We start from the raw sequence: 13,339 nt of genomic DNA, 5'->3' as shown, positions 1-13,339 counted from the left end.
CTGATTCTTTGAAAATATAAACAAACAAATAAGCAAAGCCTTTAGCCAGATTCACCAAGATAAAAAGACACCCTAAATAAATAAAACCAGAAATTAAAAGGCAGAAATTACAACTGGTACTACAGAAATACTACGGATTATCAGAGAATACTATGAACAATTAAATGCCAATAAATTAGCCTGGAAGAAATGAATAAATTCTTAGAATCATATAATTTCTCTAGGCTGAGTCATAAAAAAATAGAAAAGTTGAATAAACCAATTACTAGCAATGAAATTAAATCAGTAAAACAAAACAAAACAAAAAAACCAAAACACCTTGCACCTCATAATCCCAGGTCCAGAGTACTTTACAGGAGAATTCTACAAAAACATATAAAGAAGATTTAATACCTATTATTCTCAAATTTGGAGAAGGCAATGGCAACCCACTCCAAAAAATTGAAGAAGGAATATGTTCAAACTCATTTTATGGGAAGGATTACATAACCAGGCAAGAACAATGCAAAATAACATTACCAGCCAAAAACCTTGATGAACATAGATGTGTAAATTCTCAACAAAATATTAGAAAACTGAAGTTAACATTAAAAGTCATAATCATGAGCAAATGGTATTCATTTCAGGGATGCAAGGATGATTTTACATCCATAAATTGATCAATGTGATACATTAACAAAATGAAGGATAAAAATCATATGATCATCTTCTTTTTAAATTTAAATTAATTTACTTATTTTAATTGGAGACTAATTACTTTTCAATATTGTGGTGGTTTTTGCCATACATTGACATGAATCAGCCATGGGTGTACATGTGTCCCCTCATCCTGAACACCCCTCCCAGCTGCCTCCCCACCCCATCCCTCTGGGTTGTCCCAGAGCACCAGTTTTGAGTGCCCTGCTTCATGCATTGAACTTGGACTGGTCATCTGTTTTACATATGGTAATATACATGTTTCAATGCTATTCCTTCAAATCATCCCACCCTCACCTTCTCCCACAGAATCCAAAACTCCGTTCTTTACATCTGTGTCTCTTATGCTGCCTTGTACATAGGGTAATCATTACCATCTTTCTAAGTTCCATATGTATGCATTAATATACTGTATTGGTGTTTCTCATTCTGTCTTACTTCACTCTGTATAAGAGGCTCCAGTTTCATACACTTCATTAGAATGGACTCAAATATGTTCTTTTTTACAGCTTAGTAATATTCCATTCAGGACTTTGTAGGAGATTTTTGGAGATTATGAGTGAAATGACACAAAACAACAAGACACACATACAAGAGACAGACACCACTCTGGCCAGAGGAAAAATAGTTGTGCAAGCAAGCAGGCTCACGGTTTATTTTTATATAGTCCCCCTGGGCAGAATTCCAGACTGTTTGACCAAACTTGTTCAGTACAGCGCATGTGCATAATGTTATCCTATAGCAAAAGGGAGTGAAATTCCGGCTTACTGCAGAGTCTGTCCAGAGCCCTTATCACAAGAAGGGAATGTTCCCTTATTTGCAAGGGACCATTAATCTCAAGGCTGTGTCCGTCTCCTTGGCAGAACATCCTGTTTGCAAGCAGCACATCTCCACTTTCCCTATTGTGGCCGCATTAACCCTTCAGGACTTGTTCTGGTTAACTAGTGACATATACAGTCAATTATCAGCTGTCTTTCAGGGATCTACTGACCTTCAACCAGGTTGTTCTTCCCTTCTATATCTAATCCATTTTCTTTTCCTAGGAAATTTCCTTATTAGAAATAAATATTTTAATTGACCTAAAAAGAACATTTTTTTCTTGCATGCATGCAAGAATATAAAAGAATGTTGGCACGTTAATTTTTTAAAAAGTTTTTAGCAAAGTTTCTTGGTATAAAATATCCCAATATTAATTGCTTTTGTGAATATCATCAGTAAACTATTAAAACCTCAACATTCAGAAAATGAAGATTATGGCATCTGGTCCCATCACTTCATGGGAAATAGATGGGGAAATAGTAGAAACAGTGTCAGACTTTATTTTTTTGGGCTCCAAAATCACTGCAGATGGTGACTGCAGCCATGAAATTAAAAGACGCTTACTCTTTGGAAGAAAAGTTATGACCAAGCTAGATAGCATATTCAAAAGCAGAGACATTACTTTGCCAACAAAGTTCCGTCTAGTCAAGGCTATGGTTTTTCCTGTGGTCATGTATGGATGTGAGAGTTGGACTGTGAAGAAAGCTGAGCACCAAAGAATTGATGCTTTTGAACTGTGGTGTTGGAGAAGACTCTTGAGAGTCCCTTGGACTGCAAGGAGATCCAGCCAGTCCATTCTGAAGGAGATCAGTCCTGGGTGTTCTTTGGAGGGAATGATGCTGAAGCTGAAATTCCAGTACTTTGGGCACCTCATACGAAGAGTTGACTCATTGGAAAAGACTCTGATGCTGGGAGGGATTGGGGGCAGGAGGAGAAGGGGACGACAGAGGATGAGATGGCTGGATGGCATCACCGACTTGATGGACATGAGTCTGAGTGAACTCCGGGAGTTGGTGATGGACAGGGAGGCCTGGCGTGCTGTGGTTCACGGGGTCGCAAAGAGTCAGACATGACTGAGCGACTGAACTGAACTGAACACTGAATATTCCGTTGTGTATATGTACCACAACTTCCTTATCCATTTGTTTGCTGATGGACATCTAGGTTACTTCCATGTCCTAGCTATTGTAAACAGTGCTGCAGTGAACAGTGAGGTCATGTATCTCTTCAATTCTGGTTCCTCCATATATATGCCCAGCAGTGGGATTACTGGGTGGTATGACAGTTCTATTTCCAGTTTTTTAAGGAATCTTCATGCTATTCTCCATAGTGGCTGTACTAGTGGCAAAAAAAGCATTTGACAAAATTCACATTCATTTATGATTAAAACTCTTAACAAAATGGGTATAGAGGGAACATATCTCAATACATTACCCACAGTTAATATCATACTCAGTTTTCTAAGATCAGGAACAAGACAAGGATGCCTACTTTTGCCACTTTTATTCAACATTGTATTGGAAGTTCTATCCAGAGCAATTAGGCAAGAAAACTCATAAAATTCATCCGAACTGGAAAGGAAGAAGTAAAAACTGTCACTATTTGCTGATTGTGTGTGTGTGTATGTGTGTTAGGCACTCAGTCGTGTCTGACTTTTTGTGACCCCACGGACTGTAGCCTGCCAGGCTCCTCGTCCATGGAATTTTCTAGGCAAGAATACTGGAGTCGTTTGCCATTTTCTTCTCCAGGGGATCTTCCTGACCCAGGGATTGAACGCGGGTTTCCTGCATTGCAGGCAGATTCTTTTACCACTGAGCCATCAGGGAAGCCCCAGATAAATTTGCAGATTCAGTTCAGTTCAGTTCAGTCGCTCAGTCATGTCTGACTCTTTGTGATCCCCTGAATCGCAGCACGCCAGGCCTCCCTGTCCATCACCAACTCCCAGAGTTCACTCAGACTCACGTCCATCGAGTCAGTGATGCCATCCAGCCATCTCATCCTCTGTCGTCCCCTTCTCCTCCTGCCCCCAATCCCTCCCAGCATCAGAGTCTTTTCCGATGAGTCAACTCTTTGCATGAGGTGGCCAAAGTACTGGAGTTTCAGCTTCAGCATCATTCCCTCCAAAGAAATCCCAGGGCTGATCTCCTTCAGAATGGACTGGTTGGATCTCCTTGCAGTCCAAGGGACTCTCAAGAGTCTTCTCCAACACCACACTTCAAAAGCATCAATTCTTCGGTGCTCAGCTTTCTTCACAGTCCAACTCTCACATCCATACATGACCACAGGAAAAACCATAGCCTTGACGAGACAGACCTTTGTTGGCAAAGTAATGTCTCTGCTTTTGAATATGCTATTTAGGTTGGTCATAAGTTTCCTTTCAAGGAGTAAGCGTCTTTTAATTTCATGGCTGCAGTCACCATCTGCAGTGATTTTGGAGCCCAAAAAAATAAAGTCTGACACTGTTTCTACTATTCCCCCATCTATTTCCCATGAAGTGATGGGACCAGATGCCATAATCTTCGTTTTCTGAATGTTGAGCTTTAAGCCAGCTTTTTCACTCTCTACTTTCACTTTCATCAAGAGGCTTTTTAGTTCCTCTTCACTTTCTGCCATAAGGGTGGTGTCATCTGCATATCTGAGGTTATTGATATTTCTCCTGGCAATCTTGATTCCAGCTTGTGCTTCTTCCAGCCCAGCATTTCTCATGATGTACTCTTGCATAGAAGTTAAATAAACAGGGTGACAATATACAGCCTTGACATACTCCTTTTCCTATTTGGAACGAGTCTGTTGTCCATGTCCAGTTCTAACTGTTGCTTCCTGACCTGCATACAGATTTCTCAAGAGGTAGGTCAGGTGGTCTGGTATTCCCATCTCTCTCAGAATTTTCCACAGTTTATTGTGATCCACACAGTCAAAGGCTTTGGCATAGTCAATAAAGCAGAAATGGATGTTTTTCTAGAACTCTCTTGCTTTTTCCATGATCCAGCAGATGTTGGCAATTTGATCTCTGGTTCCTCTGCCTTTTCTAAAACCAGCTTGAACATCTGGAAGTTCATGGTTCACGTATTGCTGAAGCCTGGCTTGGAGAATTTTGACCAGATTACATGATACTAAATATATAGAATCCCAAAGACTCTACAGAAAAAAAAAAAATGATTAGAACCAATCATTGCAGGATACAAAGTTAATATACAGGAATCTGTTGCATTTTTGTACATTAATAATAAATTATTAGAAAAAGCAATAAAGAAAGCAATTTCATTTAAAACTGCATCAAAAGAATAAATTACTTATGAATATGAATGACCTGCACTCTGAAAACTATGAGACACTCAGGAAAGAAACTGAAAACATATAGGTGAAAAGATATACTGTGCTCATGAATTAGAAAAATCAATATCAATATTATTAAAATGTCCATACTACTCAAAGTAATCTACAGATTCAATACAATCCCTATCGAAATATCAATGGAATTTTTCACAGAACTAGAAAAAAAAAATCCTAAATTTTGTGTCGGACTACAAAAGCCAAAGCAATATTGAGAATTAAGAACAAAGTTTGAGGCACCACACTCCCAGACTTGAAACTGTACTACAAAAATATAATAATCAAAACAGAATGGTACTGGCACCGATAAAACTCATAGATCAGTGGAACAGAACAGAGAGCCCAGAAATAAATTTATACTTATATGGTCAATTAATTTTTGGCAAAAGAGGACAAAATATACAATGAGGAAAAGACAGTCTCTAATAAATAGTATTGGAAAAATCGGACAGCTACATGTAAAAGAATGAGACTGGGCCACTTTCTTACACTATATGCAAAAATAAACTCAAAATAGATTAAAGAGTTAAATGTAAGACCTGAAATCATAAAACTCCTAGAAGAAAACATAGGCATGGCATTCTCTGACATAGTTCTTAATTTTTTTTTTTTGATACCTATCTTTAGGCAAGGGAAACAAAAGCTAAAATAAACAAATGGACTACATCAAACTAAATGTTTTTGTACACTGAAGGGAACCATGAACAAAAAGTAGAAGATACCAAGTGGAAGAAGATATTTGTAAACTACATATCTGATAAGTGGTTGATACCCAAATTACATAAATAATTCATACAATATAAAAAAATAATTGGGCAGGGACTTCCCTGGAGGTCCAGGGAATGCAGGGGGCCCAGTTTAAATCCCTGGTCAGGGGACTAGATTCCACATGCTGCAACTAAGAGCCTGCATCACATGCCACAATGAAGATCCTGTGTGCTTCAACTAAGACCAGGTGCAGCCAAACAAATTAAAAAAAAAAAAAAACTGGTCAAAGGACCTGAATAGACATTTTCCAAAAGAAGACAAACAAATGGCAAACAAAAAGATGCCCAACATTACTAATCACCAGGGAAATACAAATCAAATCCACAGGAATGGACCTTTGGGCTATTTGTTCTTGCAAGTTCTGTCAAACTCTTTTGCGACCCCATGGACTGCAGCCCACCAGGCTTCTCTGTCCATACTATTTCCCAGGCAAGAATACTGGAGTGGGTTGCTGTTTCTTTCTCCAGGGCATCTTTCTGATCCAGGGATTGAACCTGCATCTCCTGCATTGCAGACGAATTCTTTACCACTGAGCCACTGAAGAACCCCTTAGGGTATTAAGCTAGGTGAGATAAGTCAGACAAAGATAAATACTGTATAATTTCATTCATATGTAGAATCTTAAAAATCAAAAGTAATGAGCAAACAAAACAAAACAGAAACAAACTCATAGGTGAAGAGAAAAAACTGATGGTTACCTGAAAAAAGGTGGGTGTGGGGATGGATAAAATAGGTAAAGGTACAATCTTCCAGCTATAAAGTAAATAAGTTATGGGATTGTAATGTACACATAGGAAACAGAGTCATTAATATTGTAACAATGTTGTATGGTAACTAGACTTATTGTGGTGATTATTTCATAATGTATAAATTAAAAAAAATTGAATCTGCATACTTTGTTGTACATCTGAAACAAATATTGTATGTCAAATACAACTTAGTTAAATAACTCCAAAATACATGAGGCAAAAGTAAATAAAGCTAGGAGAAAAATACAGATACACAATTACAGTTGGTAATGTTTCAGTAATCAATTCTACAAGTACGTCAAATTCCTAAATATAATAGACCTCAACAACTCTATCACTCATGTTAACCAAAGTGACATTTATAGAACACTAAACCTATCATTAACAATATACACGTCCCTTCCAGAGGTACAAGCAGATTTCACCAAGATAGACCTTATTCTGGGCAATAAATAAGAAATTTTAAAGAACTTAAATCATTCAAATTACATTATTTGATCATAAAAAATTATATTAGCGTTCAATAACAGAAAGACACAAATTGCTTCCATATCTTGGCTATTATAAACAATGCTGCTATAAACATTGGGCTGCATGTATCTTTTCAAATTAGTGTTTTCATTTTTTCTGAATATATTCCCAGGAGGAATGACTGGATTATATGATAGTTCTATTTTTAGTTTTTTAAGAAACCTCCATACTATTTTCCATAGTGGTTGCATTAAGTTACATTCCCACCAACAGTGTACAAGTTTCCCCCTTTGCCATACCCTTGTTGGCAGTTGTTATTTGTAGACTTTTTGAGGATAGCCATTCTGAAAGGTGTGATATCTCACACTTTTTTTGATTTGCATTTCTCTAATATTTAGTGATATTGAGCATCTTTTCCAGAGAAGGCAATGGCAACCCACTCCAGTGTTCTTGCTTGGAGAATCCCAGGGATGGGGAGACTGGTAGGCTGCTGTCTGTGGGGTTGCACAGAGTCAGACACGACTGAAGTGGCTTAGCAGCAGCAGCAGCAGCAGAGCATCTTTTCATGGGCATGTTAGCTATCTATATGTCTTCTATGGAAAAATGTCCATTCAGGTCTTCTGTTCATATTTTGATTGGATTATTTTTATGATATTGAGTTGTATGAGCTGTATGCAAAGTTTGGATATTGACACCTTACTGGTCTTATTTGCAAATATTTTCTACCATTCAGTAGACTATCTTTTCATTTTATTAATGCTTAGCTTTGCTGTGCAAAAGCTTTAACATTTAGTTAGTCCATTTGTTTATTTTTGCTTTTAGTTATTTTGCCTTAGGAGATGTATCCAAAAAATATTGCTATGATTTATGTTGGAAGGTGTTCTGTATATGATCTCTTCTAGGAATTCTATGGTTTCATGCTTACATTTAGTTCTTTAAACAATTTAGAGTTTATTTTTGTGTATGGTGTGAGGAAATATTCTAATCTCTATTCTTTTACATGTCGCTGTCCAGTTTTTCTAGAACCACTTGTTGAAGAGACTATCTTTTATCCACTGTATATTCTGGTATCCTTTGTTATAGATTAATTAACCATAGGTGTAAGGGTATATTTCTGGGCTCTCTGTTCTGTTACATTGATCTATGTGTCCTTTTTTGGTGCCAGTACAGTGCTGTTTTGATTACTATAGTTTTGTGGTACAGTCGGAAATCTGAGAGGGCTATACATTAGCTTTGTTCTTTTTTCCCTCAAGACTGCTTTGGCAATTTGGGGTCCTTTGTGTTTCCTTGTGGATTTTAAAATTCTTTGTTTTATTTATATGAAAAAATGGCATAGGTATTTTGATAGAGATTGTATTAAATCTGTAAATTTCTTTTAATGATATTATTTCTATTTTCTTCTTAAAACAATCGACAAAGAAAGCTCTTTGCAACTATGAGATGACCTTGAGGATACTGAGCATATTACCACTTCATTTACCACTTCTTTTTTTACCGTGGGAAGTGAAAGGACTTTATTATTCAGCCTGAGTACGTTTTTCAAATTTAAGAGTCTTGTGGAGCAGTTGTTTCATAGTATACTATCACTTCTGCCTACATTCTATAGGTTGAAGAAAGTCACAAAATCTCTTTCAGATTCAATGGTTAGGAATGTATAGTCACATGACAATGGATAGGGATTATCCTATTGTGGAGATAGAAACTAGTTTATTAAGCCAATCTATGCAATTGCTATTCAAAAAACCTAATTCCTTTCATTCCTCCATTTTCCTCACTCCTCATATCTATTCCATCAGGACATCCTGTTGAATCTTTTGTCAAATTACACAGAGAATCCACACTTTTTCCTTCTGCCACCCAAATCCAAGATACCATCATCTCTTGCCTGGGATCCTAGAGTCTTCTAATTGGTCTTCTCACTGTTTCTCTTACCCCTTACTTATCAATTTTCTCTGTGTTCCCAATGCAGGGGGTCGGGGTTCCATCCCTGGTCAGGGAACTAGATCCCATATGCCGTGACTCAAGATTCTGCATGTCACAACTGAAAAAGATCCTGTTTGCTGCAACTAAGACCTGATGCAGCCAAATAAATAAATAAGTATTTTTAAAATATTGAATAAGTGAGTGTATTAATGAATAAATTAGATAATGAAGATGTTATCTGGTGCAGTGGCCATGGGGAAGGAAAGGAAAGAAAATTTGAAACTTTTTAGACCAGGTTAAATGCCCAATCTTTTTTGAGGCCTTTCCTTATCTCTCTAGTAAGAGATTGAGTATAGTGCCCCATGGCTGAACATCCTCTGATTTTCATTCGTGCCTCATTTGTGGTACAGAACATGCTCTCTTAAAGTGATTAAATGACTACTCTTTCCTGTCAGATTTTAATCTATCTTAAGGCAAAGACTATATTTTATTCATCCATCTCCCGCAATATTCAGCACCGTACTTGGTGAATAGTAGGCTGAATATATGTTTAGAATGAAAGGATAGGGAATCATCTGAATATTTGCATCTTCAATGATGAGAGTAAGGTTTCTCCATAAATTAGGTAACTGAATAATTTCCCTGTGACTCATCATCTTTGGGAAGGAGGTTTTCCAATCTCATTACAAAAGTTCTTTGTCTAGGGCATGAGCTTGCCATACTTTACTTTCTGAAGTAGACCAAAGAAAAATACAAATAATAGATTAACATTTTTCTAGTATTAGTAATCTCAAGTAAAAGTTTGCTATTTCCCCAATGAATTATAATACAGAGCATTTCCTAGCACAACCCAGTAAGGCCAACAGAAATTACTTGTAACTTGCAAACTTTTCTCCCAGGGGGTGGGTAGAGGTCTGGAAACCCGGTAATAGTGTTGAACATACTGAGGAGGCACTCGGTTCCCAGCCAGTCTGTTCCCTGGTCAAGCCCCTCACCCCCTCTTCTTTAGTGTGTGTGGGAATAGGCTTAAGGGGAAGAGAAGGGAGAATCAATCTGAGACCCTCAGGGCCTCATTAGCATTTTTTACTTAGCGTCCCAGATGTTCCAAGTGTGGACATCCCAACAGGCAGCTTTACTTCAGATCAATTAAGGCCAGACTGAGTTTTTCTTTTACTCTAAATGAATCTCAGGAGGTTAGTTAGGAAGATACCTCTAGGAACTCCCTGAGTGACATGCCAAATCAGGAGCAGCTGGGATTTATTAAAGGAGTGATCAAGGGGCATATGTCCAGGAGAGGTCCCTGCAGATCTTGTTCCAAACATTCTGAGTAGCCTGGCAACTCCAGGGCTAACTCTCCCTGCTACTGTAACTTAAAAACTGTCCCTGAAAGGCTCTCTCTAATCCCACCCTAAATCTTTCCTTTACAGTCTCTTTTGAATTAGTCAGGAGAAGCTTATCTCTGATTTTGGGGTATCCCTGTGCATTTCCCTAATCTACCCCAATCACCAATAGCCAGATTAAATCCCTTCTGGAAACAAGACTTTCATCTCCTTGTACCCTGCATTATGGATTGTCTGCAATAACAAAAAGTAAAAGCTATTCAACAATAGATTAATTGTAAATAAAATACAGACCACCTATATAATGACATTTTATGCAGTCATAAAAATATTTATGATGAGTTGTTTACTCCATGAATACCTATGTAACTAATTTTAAGAAAAAATCAGAATAAAGAATTCTATATATAATATGAAAAAGCTAGGTGAAATTGCATTTTGGCAAAGAATAAATGGAAATATACCAAAATGAAAACCATGGAAGTATTATGTATATTTCCTATTTGTTATTTTTCTTTAGGGCTTCCCTGGTGATTCAGATGGTAAAGAATCCGCCTGCAATGCAGGAGACCCAGGTTTGATCCCTGGGTCAGGAAGACCCCCTGGAGAAGGAAATGGCAACCCACTTCAGTAATCTTGCCTGGAGAATTCTATGGACAGAGGGGTCTGGTGGGCTGCAGTCCATTGGGTCACAAAGAGTCAGACAAGACTGAGAGACTAACACACACACACACACACGCACACACACACACACACGCGCACACACACACACACACGCACACACACACACACAATTTTTCCTTAAACTTTTCTATAGTTTCAATAGTACGTATCACTATCATAATCAGGAAAAACACATTAAAATGGTAATGGAGCCACTGAGCACAGAGTCATGATTGTCTAACATAACACCAAAGAAAAATGACTGACCAATGTATTGGTTTCTTAGAACTGTCATAACAAATTACCATAGACTAGGTAGTTTAAAGCAACAGAAATGTATTACCTCACAGTTCTGGAGGCTAGAAGACTGAAAGCAAGGTGTTGGTAGGTTTGGTTCCTTCTGGAGGCTCTGAGGAAGAATCTATTCCATATCGCTCTCCTTCTGGTGGTTGCTGGCAACCCCTGGCATTCTTTGGCTTGTTAGACACATTACTCCATCATCACATGGGCTTTTCTCTGTGTATCTGTGTCTGAATCTCCCCCTTCTTATAAGGACACTAGTCATTAGATAAGGGTCCACCCTTATCCAGTATGACCTCATCTTAACTTGATTATATCTGCTAAGACCCTATCTCCAAATAAGGTCACATTCACAGAGAGGTTGCTGGGAGAATAAACACCCAGACTTTACTCTCTGTTCTGTCTCTCATCTCTAGTCAAATGGTAGAACCCAAATGGAAGCCAGAGGGCAAGAAAGCTTATGATGGGGGACCATACACATCATCCTCTGTGCACTGAGCAGGGTGAGGAATAGATTTGTAAGGGTAAAGGGAGCTATCTAGAACACTGGATATTTACTTAGTGTCATGAATGTTTGGACTGAGGCTTTAGTTCTTCCCTAGAAGTTGTTGAGGGGCTGTTCCTTATCACCTGGGCCTTTTACTTTGCTTCATCAAAGTAATCTTCCCTGATAGCTCAGTTGGTAAAGAATCCACCTGCAATGCACAAGACCCTGGTTCTATTACTGGGGGAAGATCCCCTGGAGAAGGGATAGGCTACTCACTCCAGTATTCTTGGCTTCCCTTGTGGCTCAGCTGGTAAAGAATCTGCCTGCAATGCAGGAGACCTGGGTTCAATCCCCAGGTTGGGAAGATCCCCTGGAGAAGGAAAAGGCTACCCACTCCAGTATTCTGGCCTGGAGAATTCCAGGGACTGTACAGTCCATGGGGTCGCAAAAACTCAGACACGACTGAGCAACTTTCACTTTCACTTTCTTTCAACATTCTAACCTCCATCCTCTACTTCTTCATTGTTGTTGTTTAGTAGCTAAGTCACCAGCTTCCTGGTACAAAGACAGTCTCTCTTGGTTTTTGTAAGATTTCTGGGGGTTTGAATTGGGGTGGCCAGGTTGGAAGCTGCATCTGGGGACAGATGATGTTAAACCCAGGTAATAGCTTCATCTTGCTGGTTCCCTCCTTCTTCATGGGTCACCTTGATGAGTTCTCTGGGCATGCTGGTAGGGAACAAGCACCAGTGCTTGTAGCCCTGAACTAAGGCATCCCAGGCACTAGTTCCCAGAGGGTCGATGTGGATTCCTGTTCCAGAGCTTGGTGGCTCCGTCACAAACCACCTGTAAGGGGGCCTGTGCTTCTCCCCCGCGAACTGCAAAAGGTCATTGGTGAAAAACTTGGGCACCTCTGGTCTTCTAAAAGTTTCCTTCTTTGGGGGTGTTGCCCGTAGCTGCTGTCAAAGATGTAAAGGGGGCTGTCATTGTGAGTGCTCTCCGTGTACTCGATGTAGCATCCCATCTTCATCTTCATCGAGTACCCATCCTTGTCCTCACCACGCTTGAACTTCTGGTTCCTGTATTTCCTCTTGAGGCACTCCAGAGTCCATTTCTGCGCTGACTGGCCCTCTTGGGAGAGGCCATTTGGCAGAACCAAGGGCTTGTATGGTGTTTCATATTGCTCCACAAATTCTTCCACTGACAGCTGTAAAGCGTCTGTCCTTTCCACATTGTCCATCACAGCCTCTAGGTTCAGCTGGAAGCTCTCGCAGTAGTTGTGCTGGGTCCAGTCCAGAGAGTTCTTCTGGTCAGGCTGCACATTCCGCTTACCTCGGGATGCGTTTCTTCTCTTGTGATTCATCCTGCAGGCCATCAGCTGGTTCCACAATGACCTCAGCGCAGCTCGCTTCCTGCCACCAATGAGCCCCATCCCAGGCTCCAGCGGTGGCACAAAAATCTTACTTTATTTTTAATTGAAGGATAGTTGCTTTATAATATTGTGTTGGTTTCTGCCATATATCAACATGAATCAGCCACAGAAATGAAAACTTTTTAACATGAGCTAGAGCAAGGCATCTGAACCAGCGAGATTCTTGTGTGATTTAGAAGATTCTAAATTGGAGATACCCCACGCCCAAGGTAAGAGAAACCCAAGTAAGATGGTAGGTGTTGCAAGAGGGCATCAGAGGGCAGACACACTGAAACCATACTCACAGAAAACTAGTCAATCTAATCACACTAGGACCACAGCCTTGTCTAACTCAATGAAACTAAGCCATGCCTGTGGGGCA

The 13,339-nt window shown here is 39.3% G+C and overlaps 1 pseudogene; it reads right to left on the bottom strand.

The window, feature by feature from the left end:
- Positions 1-12,093: 12,093 nt before the first annotated feature.
- LOC138438215 (bifunctional arginine demethylase and lysyl-hydroxylase JMJD6 pseudogene) lies at positions 12,094-12,909 on the bottom strand (annotated as a pseudogene).
- Positions 12,910-13,339: the final 430 nt, after the last annotated feature.

This window comes from Ovis canadensis, chromosome 3, assembly GCF_042477335.2.
Source record: "Ovis canadensis isolate MfBH-ARS-UI-01 breed Bighorn chromosome 3, ARS-UI_OviCan_v2, whole genome shotgun sequence".
NCBI lineage: Eukaryota > Metazoa > Chordata > Mammalia > Artiodactyla > Bovidae > Ovis > Ovis canadensis.
This window is presented reverse-complemented; position numbering and strand designations above follow the sequence as displayed.